Raw genomic sequence first — 22,849 nt, forward strand, 5'->3', positions numbered from 1 at the left:
ACCATACACAGTGCCCCTGCTATACAGAGCACCCATACACAGTGCCCCTGCTATAGAGAGCACCATACATAGTGCCCCTGCTACACAGAGCACCATACACAGTACCCCTGCTATACAGAGCACCATACACAGTGCCCCTGCTATACAGAGCACCCATACACAGTGCCCCTGCTATACATAGCACCATACACAGTGCCCCTGCTATACATAGCACCATACACAGTGCTCCTGCTACACAGACCACCCATACACAGTGCCCCTGCTACACAGACCACCCATACACAGTGCCCCTGCTATACAGCGCACCATACACAGTGCCCCTGCTATAGAGAGCACCCATACACAGTGCCCCTGCTATAGAGTGCACCATACACAGTGCCCCTGCTATACAGAGCACCCATACACAGTGTCCCTGCTATAGAGTGCACCATACACAGTGCCCCTGCTATACAGAGCACCATACACAGTGCCCCTGCTATAGAGAGCACCCATACACAGTGCCCCTGCTATAAAGAGCACCATACACAGTGCCCCTGCTATACAGAGCACCCATACACAGTGCCCCTGCTATAGAGTGCACCATACACAGTGCCCCTGCTATACAGAGCACCCATACACAGTGCCCCTGCTATAGAGAGCACCCATACACAGTGCCCCTGCTATAGAGTGCACCCATACACAGTGTCCCTGCTACACAGACCACCCATACACAGTGCCCCTGCTACACAGACCACCCATACACAGTGCCCCTGCTATACAGAGCACCCATACACAGTGCCCCTGCTATACAGAGCACCCATACACAGTGCCACTGCTACACAGACCACCCATACACAGTGCCCCTGCTATACAGAGCACCCATACACAGTGCCCCTGCTATAGAGAGCACCCATACAGAGTGCCCCTGCTATACAGAGCACCCATACACAGTGCCCCTGCTATAGAGAGCACCCATACACAGTGCCCCTGCTATAGAGTGCACCATACACAGTGCCCCTGCTATACAGAGCACCCATACACAGTGCCCCTGCTATAGAGTGCACCCATACACAGTGCCCCTGCTACACAGACCACCCATACACAGTGCCCCTGCTATATAGAGAAGCATACACAGTGCCCCTGCTATACAGAGCACCCATACACAGTGCCCCTGCTACACAGACCACCCATACACAGTGCCCCTGCTATACAGAGCACCCATACACAGTGCCCCTGCTATACAGAGCACCCATACACAGTGCCCCTGCTATAGAGAGCACCCATACACAGTGCCCCTGCTATAGAGTGCACCATACACAGTGCCCCTGCTATACAGAGCACCCATACACAGTGCCCCTGCTATAGAGTGCACCCATACACAGTGCCCCTGCTACACAGAGCACCATACACAGTGCCACTGCTACACAGACCACCCATACACATTGCCCCTGCTACACAGACCACCCATACACATTGCCCCTGCTATACAGAGAAGCATACACAGTGCCCCTGCTATACAGAGCACCCATACACAGTGCCCCTGCTACACAGACCACCCATACACAGTGCCCCTGCTATACAGAGCACCCATACACAGTGCCCCTGCTATACAGAGCACCCATACACAGTGCCCCTGCTATACAGAGCACCCATACACAGTGCCCCTGCTACACAGACCACCCATACACAGTGCCCCTGCTATACAGAGCACCCATACACAGTGCTCCTGCTATAGAGTGCACCATACACAGTGCCCCTGCTATACAGAGCACCCATACACAGTGCCCCTGCTATACAGAGCACCCATACACAGTGCCCCTGCTATACAGAGCACCCATACACAGTGCCCCTGCTATAGAGAGCACCCATACACAGTGCCCCTGCTATAGAGTGCACCATACACAGTGCCCCTGCTATACAGAGCACCCATACACAGTGCCCCTGCTATAGAGTGCACCCATACACAGTGACCCTGCTACACAGAGCACCATACACAGTGCCCCTGCTACACAGACCACCCATACACAGTGCCCCTGCTATACAGAGAAGCATACACAGTGCCCCTGCTACACAGACCACCCATACACAGTGCCCCTGCTACACAGAGCTCCATACACAGTGCCCCTGCTACACAGACCACCCATACACAGTGCCCCTGCTATACAGAGCACCCATACACAGTGCCCCTGCTACACAGAGCACCCATACACAGTGACCCCGCTACACAGACCACCCATACACAGTGCCCCTGCTATACAGAGCACCCATACACAGTGCCCCTGCTATACAGAGAAGCATACACAGTGCCCCTGCTATACAGAGCACCCATACACAGTGCCCCTGCTATACAGAGCACCCATACACAGTGCCCCTGCTATACAGAGTACCATACACAGTGCCCCTGCTATACAGAGCACCATACACAGTGCCCCTGCTATACAGAGCACCTATACACAGTGCCCCTGCTATACAGAACACCCATACACAGTGCCCCTGCTATACAGAGCACCCATACACAGTGCCCCTGCTATACAGAGAAGCATACACAGTGCCCCTGCTATACAGAGCACCATACACAGTGCCCCTGCTATACAGAGCACCTATACACAGTGCCCCTGCTACACAGAGCACCCATACACAGTGCCCCTGCTATACAGAGCACCCGTACACAGTGCCCCTGCTATACAGAGCACCATACACAGTGCCCCTGCTATACAGAGTGCCCATACACAGTGCCCCTGCTATACAGAGCACCATACACAGTGCCCCTGCTATACAGAGAACCCATACACAGTGCCCCTGCTACACAGAGCACCCATACACAGTGCCCCTACTATACAGAGCACCCATACACAGTGCCCCTGCTATACAGAGCACCATACACAGTGCCCCTGCTATACAGAGCACCCATACACAGTGCCCCTGCTATACAGAGCACCCATACACAGTGCCCCTGCTATACAGACCACCCATACACAGTGCCCCTGCTACACAGAGCACCCATACACAGTGCCCCTGCTATGCAGAGCGCCCATACACAGTGCCCCTGCTATACAGAGCACCCATACACAGTGCCCCTGCTATACAGAGCACCCATACACGGTGCCCCTGCTATACAGAGCACCATACACAGTGCCCCTGCTATACAGAGTACCCATACACAGTGCCCCTGCTACACAGAGCACCCATACACAGTGTCCCTGCTATAGAGTGCACCCATACACAGTGCCCCTGCTACACAGAGCACCATACACAGTGCCCCTGCAGTACAGAGCACCCATACACAGTGCCCCTGCTGTAGAGTGCACCCATACACAGTGCCCCTGCTACACAGAGCACCATACACAGTGCCCCTGCTTTACAGAGCACCCATACACAGTACCCCTGCTACACAGACCACCCATACACAGTGCCCCTGCTATACAGAGCACCCATACACAGTGCCCCTACTATAGAGAGCACCCATACACAGTGCCCCTGCTATAGAGTGCACCATACACAGTGCCCCTGCTACACAGAGCACCCATACACAATGTCCCTGCTTTAGAGTGCACCATACACAGTGCCCCTGCTATACAGAGCACCATACACAGTGCCCCTGCTATAGAGAGCACCCATACACAGTGCCCCTGCTATAGAGAGCACCATACACAGTGCCCCTGCTATACAGAGCACCCATACACAGTGCCCCTGCTATAGAGTGCACCATACACAGTGCCCCTGCTATACAGAGCACCCATACACAGTGCCCCTGCTATAGAGAGCACCCATACACAGTGCCCCTGCTATAGAGTGCACCCATACACAGTGCCCCTGCTACACAGACCACCCATACACAGTGCCCCTGCTACACAGACCACCCATACACAGTGCCCCTGCTATACAGAGCACCCATACACAGTGCCCCTGCTATACAGAGCACCCATACACAGTGCCCCTGCTATACAGAGCACCCATACACAGTGCCCCTGCTATACAGAGCACCCATACACAGTACCCCTGCTATACAGAGCACCCATACACAGTGCCCCTGCTATAGAGAGCACCCATACACAGTGCCCTTGCTATGCAGAGCACCCATACACAGTGCCCCTGCTATAGAGTGCACCCATACACAGTGCCCCTGCTACACAGACCACCCATACACAGTGCCTCTGCTATACAGAGAAGCATATACAGTGCCCCTGCTATACAGAGCACCCATACACAGTGCCCCTGCTATACAGAGCACCCATACACAGTGCCCCTGCTATACAGAGCACCCATACACAGTGCCCCTGCTATACAGAGCACCCATACACAGTGCCCCTGCTATACAGAGCACCCATACACAGTGCCCCTGCTATAGAGAGCACCCATACACAGTGCCCCTGCTATAGAGTGCACCATACACAGTGCCCCTGCTATACAGAGCACCCATACACAGTGTCCCTGCTATAGAGTGCACCATACACAGTGCCCCTGCTATACAGAGCACCATACACAGTGCCCCTGCTATAGAGAGCACCCATACACAGTGCCCCTGCTATAAAGAGCACCATACACAGTGCCCCTGCTATACAGAGCACCCATACACAGTGCCCCTGCTATAGAGTGCACCATACACAGTGCCCCTGCTATACAGATCACCCATACACAGTGCCCCTGCTATAGAGAGCACCCATACACAGTGCCCCTGCTATAGAGTGCACCCATACACAGTGCCCCTGCTACACAGACCACCCATACACAGTGCCCCTGCTACACAGACCACCCATACACAGTGCCCCTGCTATACAGAGCACCCATACACAGTGCCCCTGCTATACAGAGCACCCATACACAGTGCCCCTGCTATACAGAGCACCCATACACAGTGCCACTGCTACACAGACCACCCATACACAGTGCCCCTGCTATACAGAGCACCCATACACAGTGCCCCTGCTATAGAGAGCACCCATACAGAGTGCCCCTGCTATACAGAGCACCCATACACAGTGCCCCTGCTATAGAGAGCACCCATACACAGTGCCCCTGCTATAGAGTGCACCATACACAGTGCCCCTGCTATACAGAGCACCCATACACAGTGCCCCAGCTATAGAGTGCACCCATACACAGTGCCCCTGCTACACAGAGCACCATACACAGTGCCCCTGCTACACAGACCACCCATACACAGTGCCCCTGCTATACAGAGCACCCATACACAGTGCCCCTGCTATACAGAGCACCCATACACAGTGCCCCTGCTATAGAGAGCACCCATACACAGTGCCCCTGCTATAGAGTGCACCATACACAGTGCCCCTGCTATACAGAGCACCCATACACAGTGCCCCTGCTATAGAGTGCACCCATACACAGTGCCCCTGCTACACAGAGCACCATACACAGTGCCCCTGCTACACAGACCACCCATACACAGTGCCCCTGCTATACAGAGCACCCATACACAGTGCCCCTGCTATACAGAGCACCCATACACAGTGCCCCTGCTATAGAGAGCACCCATACACAGTGCCCCTGCTATAGAGTGCACCATACACAGTGCCCCTGCTATACAGAGCACCCATACACAGTGCCCCTGCTATAGAGTGCACCCATACACAGTGCCCCTGCTACACAGAGCACCATACACAGTGCCCCTGCTACACAGACCACCCATACACATTGCCCCTGCTACACAGACCACCCATACACATTGCCCCTGCTATACAGAGAAGCATACACAGTGCCCCTGCTATACAGAGCACCCATACACAGTGCCCCTGCTACACAGACCACCCATACACAGTGCCCCTGCTATACAGAGCACCCATACACAGTGCCCCTGCTACACAGAGCACCCATACACAGTGACCCCGCTACACAGACCACCCATACACAGTGCCCCTGCTATACAGAGCACCCATACACAGTGCCCCTGCTATACAGAGAAGCATACACAGTGCCCCTGCTATACAGAGCACCCATACACAGTGCCCCTGCTATACAGAGCACCCATACACAGTGCCCCTGCTATACAGAGTACCATACACAGTGCCCCTGCTATACAGAGCACCATACACAGTGCCCCTGCTATACAGAGCACCTATACACAGTGCCCCTGCTATACAGAGCACCCATACACAGTGCCCCTGCTATACAGAGAAGCATACACAGTGCCCCTGCTATACAGAGCACCATACACAGTGCCCCTGCTATACAGAGCACCCATACACAGTGCCCCTGCTACACAGAGCACCCATACACAGTGCCCCTGCTATACAGAGCACCCGTACACAGTGCCCCTGCTATACAGAGCACCATACACAGTGCCCCTGCTATACAGAGTGCCCATACACAGTGCCCCTGCTATACAGAGCACCATACACAGTGCCCGTGCTATACAGAGCACCCATACACAGTGCCCCTGCTACACAGAGCAACCATACACAGTGCCCCTACTATACAGAGCACCCATACACAGTGCCCCTGCTATACAGAGCACCATACACAGTGCCCCTGCTATACAGAGCACCCATACACAGTGCCCCTGCTATGCAGAGCACCCATACACAGTGCCCCTGCTATACAGACCACCCATACACAGTGCCCCTGCTACACAGAGCACCCATACACAGTGCCCCTGCTATACAGAGTGCCCATACACAGTGCCCCTGCTATACAGAGCACCCATACACAGTGCCCCTGCTATAGAGTGCACCCATACACAGTGCCCCTGCTACACAGACCACCCATACACAGTGCCCCTGCTACACAGACCACCCATACACAGTGCCCCTGCTATACAGAGCACCCATACACAGTGCCCCTGCTATACAGAGCACCCATACACAGTGCCCCTGCTATACAGAGCACCCATACACAGTGCCACTGCTACACAGACCACCCATACACAGTGCCCCTGCTATACAGAGCACCCATACACAGTGCCCCTGCTATAGAGAGCACCCATACAGAGTGCCCCTGCTATACAGAGCACCCATGCACAGTGCCCCTGCTATAGAGACCACCCATACACAGTGCCCCTGCTATAGAGTGCACCATACACAGTGCCCCTGCTATACAGAGCACCCATACACAGTGCCCCAGCTATAGAGTGCACCCATACACAGTGCCCCTGCTACACAGAGCACCATACACAGTGCCCCTGCTACACAGACCACCCATACACAGTGCCCCTGCTATACAGAGCACCCATACACAGTGCCCCTGCTATACAGAGCACCCATACACAGTGCCCCTGCTATAGAGAGCACCCATACACAGTGCCCCTGCTATAGAGTGCACCATACACAGTGCCCCTGCTATACAGAGCACCCATACACAGTGCCCCTGCTATAGAGTGCACCCATACACAGTGCCCCTGCTACACAGAGCACCATACACAGTGCCGCTGCTACACAGACCACCCATACACAGTGCCCCTGCTATACAGAGCACCCATACACAGTGCCCCTGCTATACAGAGCACCCATACACAGTGCCCCTGCTATAGAGAGCACCCATACACAGTGCCCCTGCTATAGAGTGCACCATACACAGTGCCCCTGCTATACAGAGCACCCATACACAGTGCCCCTGCTATAGAGTGCACCCATACACAGTGCCCCTGCTACACAGAGCACCATACACAGTGCCCCTGCTACACAGACCACCCATACACATTGCCCCTGCTATACAGAGAAGCATACACAGTGCCCCTGCTATACAGAGCACCCATACACAGTGCCCCTGCTACACAGACCACCCATACACAGTGCCCCTGCTATACAGAGCACCCATACACAGTGCCCCTGCTATACAGAGCACCCATACACAGTGCCCCTGCTATACAGAGCACCCATACACAGTGCCCCTGCTACACAGACCACCCATACACAGTGCCCCTGCTATACAGAGCACCCATACACAGTGCCCCTGCTATAGAGTGCACCATACACAGTGCCCCTGCTATACAGAGCACCCATACACAGTGCCCCTGCTATACAGAGCACCCATACACAGTGCCCCTGCTATACAGAGCACCCATACACAGTGCCCCTGCTATAGAGAGCACCCATACACAGTGCCCCTGCTATAGAGTGCACCATACACAGTGCCCCTGCTATACAGAGCACCCATACACAGTGCCCCTGCTATACAGAGCACCCATACACAGTGCCCCTGCTATAGAGTGCACCATACACAGTGCCCCTGCTATAGAGTGCACCATACACAGTGCCCCTGCTATACAGAGCACCCATACACAGTGCCCCTGCTGTACAGAGCACCCATACACAGTGACCCTGCTACGCAGAGCACCATACACAGTGCCCCTGCTACACAGACCACCCATACACAGTGCCCCTGCTATACAGAGAAGCATACACAGTGCCCCTGCTATACAGCGCACCCATACACAGTGCCCCTGCTACACAGACCACCCATACACAGTGCCCCTGCTACACAGAGCTCCATACACAGTGCCCCTGCTACACAGACCACCCATACACATTGCCCCTGCTATACAGAGCACCCATACACAGTGCGCCTGCTACACAGAGCACCCATACACAGTGACCACGCTACACAGACCACCCATACACAGTGCCCCTGCTATACAGAGCACCCATACACAGTGCCCCTGCTATACAGAGAAGCATACACAGTGCCCCTGCTATACAGAGCACCCATACACAGTGCCCCTGCTATACAGAGCACCCATACACAGTGCCCCTGCTATACAGAGTACCATACACAGTGCCCCTGCTATACAGAGCACCATACACAGTGCCCCTGCTATACAGAGCACCCATACACAGTGCCCCTGCTATACAGAGCACCCATACACAGTGCCCCTGCTATACAGAGCACCCATACACAGTGCCACTGCTACACAGACCACCCATACACAGTGCCCCTGCTATACAGAGCACCCATACACAGTGCCCCTGCTATAGAGAGCACCCATACAGAGTGCCCCTGCTATACAGAGCACCCATGCACAGTGCCCCTGCTATAGAGACCACCCATACACAGTGCCCCTGCTATAGAGTGCACCATACACAGTGCCCCTGCTATACAGAGCACCCATACACAGTGCCCCAGCTATAGAGTGCACCCATACACAGTGCCCCTGCTACACAGAGCACCATACACAGTGCCCCTGCTACACAGACCACCCATACACAGTGCCCCTGCTATACAGAGCACCCATACACAGTGCCCCTGCTATACAGAGCACCCATACACAGTGCCCCTGCTATAGAGAGCACCCATACACAGTGCCCCTGCTATAGAGTGCACCATACACAGTGCCCCTGCTATACAGAGCACCCATACACAGTGCCCCTGCTATAGAGTGCACCCATACACAGTGCCCCTGCTACACAGAGCACCATACACAGTGCCGCTGCTACACAGACCACCCATACACAGTGCCCCTGCTATACAGAGCACCCATACACAGTGCCCCTGCTATACAGAGCACCCATACACAGTGCCCCTGCTATAGAGAGCACCCATACACAGTGCCCCTGCTATAGAGTGCACCATACACAGTGCCCCTGCTATACAGAGCACCCATACACAGTGCCCCTGCTATAGAGTGCACCCATACACAGTGCCCCTGCTACACAGAGCACCATACACAGTGCCCCTGCTACACAGACCACCCATACACATTGCCCCTGCTATACAGAGAAGCATACACAGTGCCCCTGCTATACAGAGCACCCATACACAGTGCCCCTGCTACACAGACCACCCATACACAGTGCCCCTGCTATACAGAGCACCCATACACAGTGCCCCTGCTATACAGAGCACCCATACACAGTGCCCCTGCTATACAGAGCACCCATACACAGTGCCCCTGCTACACAGACCACCCATACACAGTGCCCCTGCTATACAGAGCACCCATACACAGTGCCCCTGCTATAGAGTGCACCATACACAGTGCCCCTGCTATACAGAGCACCCATACACAGTGCCCCTGCTATACAGAGCACCCATACACAGTGCCCCTGCTATACAGAGCACCCATACACAGTGCCCCTGCTATAGAGAGCACCCATACACAGTGCCCCTGCTATAGAGTGCACCATACACAGTGCCCCTGCTATACAGAGCACCCATACACAGTGCCCCTGCTATACAGAGCACCCATACACAGTGCCCCTGCTATAGAGTGCACCATACACAGTGCCCCTGCTATAGAGTGCACCATACACAGTGCCCCTGCTATACAGAGCACCCATACACAGTGCCCCTGCTGTACAGAGCACCCATACACAGTGACCCTGCTACGCAGAGCACCATACACAGTGCCCCTGCTACACAGACCACCCATACACAGTGCCCCTGCTATACAGAGAAGCATACACAGTGCCCCTGCTATACAGCGCACCCATACACAGTGCCCCTGCTACACAGACCACCCATACACAGTGCCCCTGCTACACAGAGCTCCATACACAGTGCCCCTGCTACACAGACCACCCATACACATTGCCCCTGCTATACAGAGCACCCATACACAGTGCGCCTGCTACACAGAGCACCCATACACAGTGACCACGCTACACAGACCACCCATACACAGTGCCCCTGCTATACAGAGCACCCATACACAGTGCCCCTGCTATACAGAGAAGCATACACAGTGCCCCTGCTATACAGAGCACCCATACACAGTGCCCCTGCTATACAGAGCACCCATACACAGTGCCCCTGCTATACAGAGTACCATACACAGTGCCCCTGCTATACAGAGCACCATACACAGTGCCCCTGCTATACAGAGCACCCATACACAGTGCCCCTGCTATACAGAGCACCCATACACAGTGCCCCTGCTATACAGAGCACCCATACACAGTGCCCCTGCTATACAGAGAAGCATACACAGTGCCCCTGCTATACAGAGCACCATACACAGTGCCCCTGCTATACAGAGCACCCATACACAGTGCCCCTGCTACACAGAGCACCCATACACAGTGCCCCTGCTATACAGAGCACCCGTACACAGTGCCCCTGCTATACAGAACACCATACACAGTGCCCCTGCTATACAGAGTGCCCATACACAGTGCCCCTGCTATACAGAGCACCATACACAGTGCCCCTGCTATACAGAGCACCCATACACAGTGCCCCTGCTACACAGAGCACCCATACACAGTGCCTCTACTATACAGAGCACCCATACACAGTGCCCCTGCTATACAGAGCACCATACACAGTGCCCCTGCTATACAGAGTACCCATACACAGTGCCCCTGTTACACAGAGCACCCATACACAATGTCCCTGCTTTAGAGTGCACCATACACAGTGCCCCTGCTATAGAGAGCACCCATACACAGTGCCCCTGCTATAGAGAGCACCATACACAGTGCCCCTGCTATACAGAGCACCCATACACAGTGCCCCTGCTATAGAGTGCACCATACACAGTGCCCCTGCTATAGAGTGCACCCATACACAGTGCCCCTGCTACACAGAGCACCATACACAGTGCCCCTGCAGTACAGAGCACCCATACACAGTGCCCCTGCTATAGAGTGCACCCATACACAGTGCCCCTGCTACACAGAGCACCATACACAGTGCCCCTGCTATACAGAGCACCCATACACAGTGCCCCTGCTACACAGACCACCCATACACAGTGCCCCTGCTATACAGAGCACCCATACACAGTGCCCCTACTATAGAGAGTACCCATACACAGTGCCCCTGCTATAGAGTGCACCATACACAGTGCCCCTGCTACACAGAGCACCCATACACAATGTCCCTGCTTTAGAGTGCACCATACACAGTGCCCCTGCTATAGAGAGCACCCATACACAGTGCCCCTGCTATAGAGAGCACCATACACAGTGCCCCTGCTATACAGAGCACCCATACACAGTGCCCCTGCTATAGAGTGCACCATACACAGTGCCCCTGCTATACAGAGCACCCATACACAGTGCCCCTGCTATACAGAGCACCCATACACAGTGCCCCTGCTATAGAGAGCACCCATACACAGTGCCCCTGCTATAGAGTGCACCATACACAGTGCCCCTGCTATACAGAGCACCCATACACAGTGCCCCAGCTATAGAGTGCACCCATACACAGTGCCCCTGCTACACAGAGCACCATACACAGTGCCCCTGCTACACAAACCACCCATACACAGTGCCCCTGCTATACAGAGCACCCATACACAGTGCCCCTGCTATACAGAGCACCCATACACAGTGCCCCTGCTATAGAGAGCACCCATACACAGTGCCCCTGCTATAGAGTGCACCATACACAGTGCCCCTGCTATACAGAGCACCCATACACAGTGCCCCTGCTATAGAGTGCACCCATACACAGTGCCCCTGCTACACAGAGCACCATACACAGTGCCCCTGCTACACAGACCACCCATACACAGTGCCCCTGCTATACAGAGCACCCATACACAGTGCCCCTGCTATACAGAGCACCCATACACAGTGCCCCTGCTATAGAGAGCACCCATACACAGTGCCCCTGCTATAGAGTGCACCATACACAGTGCCCCTGCTATACAGAGCACCCATACACAGTGCCCCTGCTATAGAGTGCACCCATACACAGTGCCCCTGCTACACAGAGCACCATACACAGTGCCCCTGCTACACAGACCACCCATACACATTGCCCCTGCTACACAGACCACCCATACACATTGCCCCTGCTATACAGAGAAGCATACACAGTGCCACTTCTATACAGAGCACCCATACACAGTGCCCCTGCTACACAGACCACCCATACACAGTGCCCCTGCTATACAGAGCACCCATACACAGTGCCCCTGCTACACAGAGCACCCATACACAGTGACCCCGCTACACAGACCACCCATACACAGTGCCCCTGCTATACAGAGCACCCATACACAGTGCCCCTGCTATACAGAGAAGCATACACAGTGCCCCTGCTATACAGAGCACCCATACACAGTGCCCCTGCTATACAGAGCACCCATACACAGTGCCCCTGCTATACAGAGTACCATACACAGTGCCCCTGCTATACAGAGCACCATACACAGTGCCCCTGCTATACAGAGCACCTATACACAGTGCCCCTGCTATACAGAGCACCCATACACAGTGCCCCTGCTATACAGAGCACCCATACACAGTGCCCCTGCTATACAGAGAAGCATACACAGTGCCCCTGCTATACAGAGCACCATACACAGTGCCCCTGCTATACAGAGCACCCATACACAGTGCCCCTGCTACACAGAGCACCCATACACAGTGCCCCTGCTATACAGAGCACCCGTACACAGTGCCCCTGCTATACAGAGCACCATACACAGTGCCCCTGCTATACAGAGTGCCCATACACAGTGCCCCTGCTATACAGAGCACCATACACAGTGCCCCTGCTATACAGAGCACCCATACACAGTGCCCCTGCTACACAGAGCACACATACACAGTGCCCCTACTATACAGAGCACCCATACACAGTGCCCCTGCTATACAGAGCACCATACACAGTGCCCCTGCTATACAGAGCACCCATACACAGTGCCCCTGCTATACAGAGCACCCATACACAGTGCCCCTGCTATACAGACCACCCATACACAGTGCCCCTGCTACACAGAGCACCCATACACAGTGCCCCTGCTATACAGAGTGCCCATACACAGTGCCCCTGCTATACAGAGCACCCATACACGGTGCCCCTGCTATACAGAGCACCATACACAGTGCCCCTGCTATACAGAGTACCCATACACAGTGCCCCTGCTACACAGAGCACCCATACACTGTGTCCCTGCTATAGAGTGCACCCATACACAGTGCCCCTGCTACACAGAGCACCATACACAGTGCCCCTGCAGTACAGAGCACCCATACACAGTGCCCCTGCTATAGAGTGCACCCATACACAGTGCCCCTGCTACACAGAGCACCATACACAGTGCCCCTGCTTTACAGAGCACCCATACACAGTGCCCCTGCTACACAGACCACCCATACACAGTGCCCCTGCTATACAGAGCACCCATACACAGTGCCCCTACTATAGAGAGCACCCATACACAGTGCCCCTGCTATAGAGTGCACCATACACAGTGCCCCTGCTACACAGAGCACCCATACACAATGTCCCTGCTTTAGAGTGCACCATACACAGTGCCCCTGCTATACAGAGCACCATACACAGTGCCTCTGCTATAGAGAGCACCCATACACAGTGCCCCTGCTATAGAGAGCACCATACACAGTGCCCCTGCTATACAGAGCACCCATACACAGTGCCCCTGCTATAGAGTGCACCATACACAGTGCCCCTGCTATACAGAGCACCCATACACAGTGCCCCTGCTATAGAGAGCACCCATACACAGTGCCCCTGCTATAGAGTGCACCCATACACAGTGCCCCTGCTACACAGACCACCCATACACAGTGCCCCTGCTACACAGACCACCCATACACAGTGCCCCTGCTATACAGAGCACCCATACACAGTGCCCCTGCTATACAGAGCACCCATACACAGTGCCCCTGCTATACAGAGCACCCATACACAATGCCCCTGCTATACAGAGCACCCATACACAGTGCCCCTGCTACACAGACCACCCATACACAGTACCCCTGCTATACAGAGCACCCATACACAGTGCCCCTGCTATAGAGAGCACCCATACACAGTGCCCTTGCTATACAGAGCACCCATACACAGTGCCCCTGCTATAGAGTGCACCCATACACAGTGCCCCTGCTACACAGACCACCCATACACAGTGCCCCTCCTATACAGAGCACCCATACACAGTGCCCCTGCTATACAGAGAAGCATATTCAGTGCCCCTGCTATACAGAGCACCCATACACAGTGCCCCTGCTATACAGAGCACCCATACACAGTGCCCCTGCTATACAGAGCACCCATACACAGTGCCCCTGCTATACAGAGCACCCATACACAGTACCCCTCCTATACAGAGCACCCATACACAGTGCCCCTGCTATAGAGAGCACCCATACACAGTGCCCCTGCTATAGAGTGCACCATACACAGTGCCCCTGCTATACAGAGCACCCATACACAGTGTCCCTGCTATAGAGTGCAGCATACACAGTGCCCCTGCTATACAGAGCACCATACACAGTGCCCCTGCTATAGAGAGCACCCATACACAGTGCCCCTGCTATAAAGAGCACCATACACAGTGCCCCTGCTATACAGAGCACCCATACACAGTGCCCCTGCTATAGAGTGCACCATACACAGTGCCCCTGCTATACAGATCACCCATACACAGTGCCCCTGCTATAGAGAGCACCCATACACAGTGCCCCTGCTATAGAGTGCACCCATACACAGTGCCCCTGCTACACAGACCACCCACACACAGTGCCCCTGCTACACAGACCACCCATACACAGTGCCCCTGCTATACAGAGCACCCATACACAGTGCCCCTGCTATACAGAGCACCCATACACAGTGCCCCTGCTATACAGAGCACCCATACACAGTGCCACTGCTACACAGACCACCCATACACAGTGCCCCTGCTATACAGAGCACCCATACGCAGTGCCCCTGCTATAGAGAGCACCCATACAGAGTGCCCCTGCTATACAGAGCACCCATGCACAGTGCCCCTGCTATAGAGAGCACCCATACACAGTGCCCCTGCTATAGAGTGCACCATACACAGTGCCCCTGCTATACAGAGCACCCATACACAGTGCCCCAGCTATAGAGTGCACCCATACACAGTGCCCCTGCTACACAGAGCACCATACACAGTGCCCCTGCTACACAGACCACCCATACACAGTGCCCCTGCTATACAGAGCACCCATACACAGTGCCCCTGCTATACAGAGCACCCATACACAGTGCCCCTGCTATAGAGAGCACCCATACACAGTGCCCCTGCTATAGAGTGCACCATACACAGTGCCCCTGCTATACAGAGCACCCATACACAGTGCCCCTGCTATAGAGTGCACCCATACACAGTGCCCCTGCTACACAGAGCACCATACACAGTGCCCCTGCTACACAGACCACCCATACACAGTGCCCCTGCTATACAGAGCACCCATACACAGTGCCCCTGCTATACAGAGCACCCATACACAGTGCCCCTGCTATAGAGAGCACCCATACACAGTGCCCCTGCTATAGAGTGCACCATACACAGTGCCCCTGCTATACAGAGCACCCATACACAGTGCCCCTGCTATAAAGTGCACCCATACACAGTGCCCCTGCTACACAGAGCACCATACACAGTGCCCCTGCTACACAGACCACCCATACACATTGCCCCTGCTACACAGACCACCCATACACATTGCCCCTGCTATACAGAGAAGCATACACAGTGCCCCTGCTATACAGAGCACCCATACACAGTGCCCCTGCTACACAGACCACCCATACACAGTGCCCCTGCTATACAGAGCACCCATACACAGTGCCCCTGCTATACAGAGCACCCATACACAGTGCCCCTGCTATACAGAGCACCCATACACAGTGCCCCTGCTACACAGACCACCCATACACAGTGCCCCTGCTATAAAGAGCACCCATACACAGTGCCCCTGCTATAGAGTGCACCATACACAGTGCCCCTGCTATACAGAGCACCCATACACAGTGCCCCTGCTATACAGAGCACCCATACCCAGTGCCCCTGCTATACAGAGCACCCATACACAGTGCCCCTGCTATAGAGAGCACCCATACACAGTGCCCCTGCTATAGAGTGCACCATACACAGTGCCCCTGCTATACAGAGCACCCATACACAGTGCCCCTGCTATACAGAGCACCCATACACAGTGACCCTGCTACACAGAGCACCATACACAGTGCCCCTGCTACACAGACCACCCATACACAGTGCCCCTGCTATACAGAGAAGCATACACAGTGCCCCTGCTATACAGAGCACCCATACACAGTGCCCCTGCTACACAGACCACCCATACACAGTGCCCCTGCTACAGAGAGCTCCATACACAGTGCCCCTGCTACACAGACCACCCATACACATTGCCCCTGCTATACAGAGCACCCATACACAGTGCGCCTGCTACACAGAGCACCCATACACAGTGACCCCGCTACACAGACCACCCATACACAGTGCCCCTGCTATACAGAGCACCCATACACAGTGCCCCTGCTATACAGAGAAGCATACACAGTGCCCCTGCTATACAGAGCACCCATACACAGTGCCCCTGCTATACAGAGCACCCATACACAGTGCCCCTGCTATACAGAGTACCATACACAGTGCCCCTGCTATACAGAGCACCATACACAGTGCCCCTGCTATACAGAGCACCCATACACAGTGCCCCTGCTATACAGAGCACCCATACACAGTGCCCCTGCTATACAGAGCACCCATACACATTGCCCCTGCTATACAGAGCACCCATACACAGTGCGCCTGCTACACAGAGCACCCATACACAGTGACCCCGCTACACAGACCACCCATACACAGTGCCCCTGCTATACAGAGCACCCATACACAGTGCCCCTGCTATACAGAGAAGCATACACAGTGCCCCTGCTATACAGAGCACCCATACACAGTGCCCCTGCTATACAGAGCACCCATACACAGTGCCCCTGCTATACAGAGTACCATACACAGTGCCCCTGCTATACAGAGCACCCATACACAGTGCCCCTGCTACACAGAGCACCCATACACAGTGCCCCTGCTATACAGAGCACCCGTACACAGTGCCCCTGCTATACAGAGCACCATACACAGTGCCCCTGCTATACAGAGTGCCCATACACAGTGCCCCTGCTATACAGAGCACCATACACAGTGCCCCTGCTATACAGAGCACCCATACACAGTGCCCCTGCTACACAGAGCACCCATACACAGTGCCTCTACTATACAGAGCACCCATACACAGTGCCCCTGCTATACAGAGCACCATACACAGTGCCCCTGCTATACAGAGTACCCATACACAGTGCCCCTGCTATACAGAGTACCCATACACAGTGCCCCTGCTACACAGAGCACCCATACACAGTGTCCCTGCTATAGAGTGCACCCATACACAGTGCCCCTGCTACACAGAGCACCATACACAGTGCCCCTGCAGTACAGAGCACCCATACACAGTGCCCCTGCTATAGAGTGCACCCATACACAGTGCCCCTGCTACACAGAGCACCATACACAGTGCCCCTGCTATACAGAGCACCCATACACAGTGCCCCTGCTACACAGACCACCCATACACAGTGCCTCTACTATACAGAGCACCCATACACAGTGCCCCTGCTATACAGAGCACCATACACAGTGCCCCTGCTATACAGAGTACCCATACACAGTGCCCCTGCTATACAGAGTACCCATACACAGTGCCCCTGCTACACAGAGCACCCATACACAGTGTCCCTGCTATAGAGTGCACCCATACACAGTGCCCCTGCTACACAGAGCACCATACACAGTGCCCCTGCAGTACAGAGCACCCATACACAGTGCCCCTGCTATAGAGTGCACCCATACACAGTGCCCCTGCTACACAGAGCACCATACACAGTGCCCCTGCTATACAGAGCACCCATACACAGTGCCCCTGCTATAGAGAGCACCCATACACAGTGCCCCTGCTATAGAGAGCACCATACACAGTGCCCCTGCTATACAGAGCACCCATACACAGTGCCCCTGCTATAGAGTGCACCATACACAGTGCCCCTGCTATACAGAGCACCCATACACAGTGCCCCTGCTATAGAGAGCACCCATACACAGTGCCCCTGCTATAGAGTGCACCCATACACAGTGCCCCTGCTACACAGACCACCCATACACAGTGCCCCTGCTACACAGACCACCCATACACAGTGCCCCTGCTATACAGAGCAACCATACACAGTGCCCCTGCTATACAGAGCACCCATGCACAATGCCCCTGCTATACAGAGCACCCATACACAGTGCCCCTGCTACACAGACCACCCATACACAGTGCCCCTGCTATACAGAGCACCCATACACAGTGCCCCTGCTATAGAGAGCACCCATACACAGTGCCCCTGCTATACAGAGCACCCATACACAGTGCCCCTGCTATAGAGAGCACCCATACACAGTGCCCCTGCTATAGAGTGCACCCATACACAGTGCCCCTGCTACACAGAGCACCATACACAGTGCCCCTGCTACTCAGACCACCCATACACAGTGCCCCTGCTATACAGAGAAGCATACACAGTGCCCCTGCTATACAGAGCACCCATACACAGTGCCCCTGCTATACAGAGCACCCATACACAGTGCCCCTGCTATACAGAGCACCCATACACAGTGCCCCTGCTATACAGAGCACCCATACACAGTGCCCCTGCTATACAGAGCACCCATACACAGTGCCCCTGCTATAGAGAGCACCCATACACAGTGCCCCTGCTATAGAGTGCACCGTACACAGTGCCCCTGCTACACAGACCATCCATACACAGTGCCCCTGCTATACAGAGCACCCATACACAGTGCCCCTGCTACACAGAGCACCCATACACAGTGACCCCGCTACACAGACCACCCATACACAGTGCCCCTGCTATACAGAGCACCCATACACAGTGCCCCTGCTATACAGAGAAGCATACACAGTGCCCCTGCTATACAGAGCACCCATACACAGTGCCCCTGCTATACAGAGCACCCATACACAGTGCCCCTGCTATACAGAGTACCATACACAGTGCCCCTGCTATACAGAGCACCATACACAGTGCCCCTGCTATACAGAGCACCCATACACAGTGCCCCTGCTATACAGAGCACCCATACACAGTGCCCCTGCTATACAGAGCACCCATACACAGTGCCCCTGCTATACAGAGAAGCATACACAGTGCCCCTGCTATACAGAGCACCATACACAGTGCCCCTGCTATACAGAGCACCCATACACAGTGCCCCTGCTACACAGAGCACCCATACACAGTGCCCCTGCTATACAGAGCACCCATACACAGTGCCCCTGCTATACAGAGCACCATACACAGTGCCCCTGCTATACAGAGTGCCCATACACAGTGCCCTTGCTATACAGAGCACCATACACAGTGCCCCTGCTATACAGAGCACCCATACACAGTGCCCCTGCTACACAGAGCACCCATACACAGTGCCCCTGCTATACAGAGCACCCATACACAGTGCCCCTGCTATACAGAGCACCGTACACAGTGCCCCTGCTATACAGAGCACCCATACACAGTGCCCCTGCTATACAGAGCACCCATACACAGTGCCCCTGCTATACAGACCACCCATACACAGTGCCCCTGCTACACAGAGCACCCATACACAATGCCCCTGCTATACAGAGTGCCCATACACAGTGCCCCTGCTATACAGAGTGCCCATACACAGTGCCCCTGCTATACAGAGCACCCATACACAGTGCCCCTGCTATACAGAGCACCATACACAGTGCCCCTGCTATACAGAGTACCCATACACAGTGCCCCTGCTACACAGAGCACCCATACACAGTGTCTCTGCTATAGAGTGCACCCATACACAGTGCCCCTGCTACACAGAGCACCATACACAGTGCCCCTGCAATACAGAGCACCCATACACAGTGCCCCTGCTATAGAGTGCACCCATACACAGTGCCCCTGCTACACAGAGCACCATACACAGTGCCCCTGCTATACAGAGCACCCATACACAGTGCCCCTGCTGCACAGAGCACCATACACAGTGCCTCTGCTATACAGAGCACCCATACACAGTGCCCCTGCTATACAGAGCACCCATACACAGTGCCCCTGCTACACAGAGCACCCATACACAGTGCCCCTGCTACACAGAGCACCCATACACAGTGCCCCTGCTATACAGAGTGCCCATACACAGTGCCCCTGCTATTCAGAGCGCCCATACACAGTGCCCCTGCTATACAGAGCACCATACACAGTGCCCCTGCTATACAGAGTACCCATACACAGTGCCCCTGCTACACAGAGCACCCATACACAGTGCCCCTGCTACACATACCACCCATACACAGTGCCCCTGCTATACAGGCCACCCATACACATTGCCCCTGCTACTCAGAGCACCCATACACAGTGCCCCTGCTACACAGACCACCCATACACAGTGCCCCTGCTATACAGAGCACCCATACACAGTGCCCCTGCTATACAGAGCACTCATATACAGTGCCCCTGCTACACAGACCACCCATACATAGTGCCCCTGCTACACAGAGCACCATACACAGTGCCCCTGCTATACAGAGTACCCATACACAGTGCCCCTGCTACACAGAGCACCATACACAGTGCCCCTGCTATACAGAGTACCCATACACAGTGCCCCTGCTACACAGAGCACCATACATAGTGCCCCTGCTATACAGAGCACCATACACAGTGCCCCTGCTATACAGAGCACCATACACAGTGCCCCTGCTATACAGAGCACCCATACACAGTGCCCCTGCTATACAGAGCACCATACACAGTGCCCCTGCTATACAGAGTACCCATACACAGTGCCCCTGCTACACAGAGCACTATACACAGTGCCCCTGCTACACACAACACCATACACAGTGCCCCTGCTACACAGAGCACCATACACAGTGCCCCTGCTATAGAGAGCACCATACATAGTGCCCCTGCTACACAGAGCACCATACACAGTGCCCCTGCTATACAGAGCACCATACACAGTGCCCCTGCTATACAGAGTACCCATACACAGTGCCCCTGCTACACAGAGCACCATACACAGTGCCCCTGCTATACAGAGTACCCATACACAGTGCCCCTGCTACACAGAGCACCATACACAGTGCCCCTGCTATACAGAACACCATACACAGTGCCTCTGCTATACAGAGCACCCATACACAGTGCCCCTGCTATACAGAGCACCCATACACAGTGCCCCTGCTACACAGAGCACCCATACACAGTGCCCCTGCTATACAGGCCACCCATACACAGTGCCCCTGCTACACAGAGCACCCATACACAGTGCCCCTGCTACACATACCACCCATACACAGTGCCCCTGCTATACAGAGCACCCATACACAGTGCCCCTGCTATACAGACCGCCCATACACAGTGCCCCTGCTACACAGACCGCCCATACACAGTGCCCCTGCTATACAGAGCACCCATGCACAGTGCCCCTGCTACACAGAGCACCATACACAGTGCCCCAAATGCACAGACCACCCATACACAGTGCCCCTGCTATACAGAGCACCCATACACAGTGCCCCTGCTATACAGAGCACCATACACAGTGCCCCTGCTATACAGAGCACCCATACACAGTGCCGCTGCTATACAGAGCACCCATACACAGTGCCCCTGCTATACAGAGCACACATACACAGTGCCCCTGCTATACAGAGCACCCATACACATTGCCCCTGCTATACAAAGCACCCATACACAGTGCCCCTGCTATACAGAACACCCATACACAGTGCCCCTGCTATACAGAGCACCATACACAGTGCCCCTGCTGTACAGAGCACCCATACACAGTGCCCCTGCTGTACAGAGTACCCATACACAGTGCCCCTGCTATACAGAGCACCATACACAGTGCCCCTGCTATACAGAGCACCCATACACCGTTCCCCTGCTATACAGAGCACCCATACACCGTGCCCCTGCTATACAGAGCACCCATACACAGTGCCCCTGCTATACAGAGCACCATACACAGTGCACCTGCTATACAGAGCACCATACACAGTGCCCCTGCTATACAGTGCACCATACACAGTGCCCCTGCTATACAGAGCACCATACACAGTGCCCC

This window comes from Phyllobates terribilis, unplaced genomic scaffold (genome assembly GCF_046119375.1).
Source record: "Phyllobates terribilis strain yellow unplaced genomic scaffold, ASM4611937v1 Scaffold_1__5_contigs__length_1240528914, whole genome shotgun sequence".
Lineage (NCBI taxonomy): Eukaryota > Metazoa > Chordata > Amphibia > Anura > Dendrobatidae > Phyllobates > Phyllobates terribilis.